Source organism: Gordionus sp. m RMFG-2023, chromosome 2 (assembly GCF_954871325.1).
Source record: "Gordionus sp. m RMFG-2023 chromosome 2, tfGorSpeb1-WG-v2, whole genome shotgun sequence".
NCBI lineage: Eukaryota > Metazoa > Nematomorpha > Gordioida > Chordodea > Parachordodidae > Gordionus > Gordionus sp. m RMFG-2023.
In genome coordinates, this window is record NC_088776.1 from 36,966,411 (window position 1) to 36,968,005 (window position 1,595).

A 1,595-nucleotide genomic window follows, 5' to 3' on the forward strand; every position below is an offset into this window, starting at 1 on the left:
CAGGAGCAGGACACTAGAAATGGAAATTTTTTTTTTAATTTTTCTATTATAATCACATAAGGTGATGTCAAAATATTAGCTAAATAAAACATAGTAAATATTTTCTATATAAATAGTTAATATCTTAAAAAATCATACACTATTATTCTTTTTACATTAATAAAGATAATATTGGCTAAATTGTTTATTCAATCATTCTTTCATAATTGGATAATTATATATTTATTTGTTTATCCTAACTTAATAATAAACTATATTTTAATAAAAATGCTAAATAAATTTAGAATAGTTTGATTATTTATATATATTTTTGAAAAATGGACACTATAATATGGAATATTACTTTTTATATATTATATTTACAAAAATAAATACACTGAAAAGAAATACATTTTAAAATTAATCTTATTTAGATTCATTGAATAATGAAGAAAGTATTGTAAATGACATGATTGTAAATAATGTAAGTACAGAAGGAAAGAAAATAGGTAAAAAATTAATTTATATATAAGATATTTTATTTATAAAATAATAGAAGCACTATGTGTGGCTCAATCTGAAGATATATGTGAGATCCAATGTACAGATATCTCTGAATGTATTAATTTTTTAAATATAATTAAATTAAATATAAAATTTTATATAGACATAGAATCTGAAGAGGATACTACAACAAGCCAGATTCTTGGTAGCAGTAAATATAAAGGTATATTGGATAAAGAAGTTTTATTGCAACAAATTACATATGATGAAATACATTTTAAAATTAATCTTATTTAGATTTATTAAATAATGAAGAAAGTATTGTGATTTGTGAATGACATGATTGTAAATAATGTAGGTACAGAAGGAAAGAAAATGCGTAAATTAATTTATATATAAGATATTTTATTTATAAAATAATTGAAGCAATATGTGTGGCTCAATCTGAAGATATATGTGAGATTCAATGTATAGATATCTCTGAAGGTATTAATTTTTTAAATATAATTAAATATAAAATTTTAGACATCGATTCTGAAGAGGATACTACAACAAGCTAGATTCTTGATAGCAGTAAATATAAAGGTATATTGGATAAAGAAGTTTTATTACAACAAATTACATTTGATGAAATACATTTTAAAATTAACCTTATTTAGATTTATTAAATAATGAAGAAAGTATTGTGAATGACATGATTATAAATATTGTAGATACAGAAGGAAAGGAAATAAGTAAATTAATTTGTTTATAAGATATTTTATATTTATTTATAAAATAATAGAAGCTATACTTTTGGCCCAATCTAAAAATAACAACTATTCAAGTATTTTTTTCATTTTAACAATATTTTTCTTCAAATATATAATATTTGTCATAATTTTCATAAAAGCAATAATATTTTAATTTTTATATTAATATTTGTCACTTTTTTAGAAGAGCTTATACAAGTATTATTTTTATTTTAACAATGTTTTTCTTCAAATATATAATATTTGTCATAATTTTCTAAAACCAATAATATTTTAATTCATTTATTAATTTTTATCACTTTTTTCAGAAGAATTAGATCTGGATACTAAAACAACTGGTCCTATGCAACCTATATTAGG

At 19.7% G+C, this 1,595-nt stretch overlaps 1 long non-coding RNA gene across 1 annotated transcript; it reads left to right on the forward strand.

Moving 5' to 3' along the window:
* The first annotated feature begins 443 nt into the window (after window positions 1-443).
* LOC135925277 (uncharacterized) lies at window positions 444-736 on the forward strand. The gene is made up of 3 exons (XR_010571601.1): window positions 444-488; window positions 536-598; window positions 647-736. It is a non-coding gene; the product is annotated as an uncharacterized LOC135925277 (long non-coding RNA).
* Window positions 737-1,595: the final 859 nt, after the last annotated feature.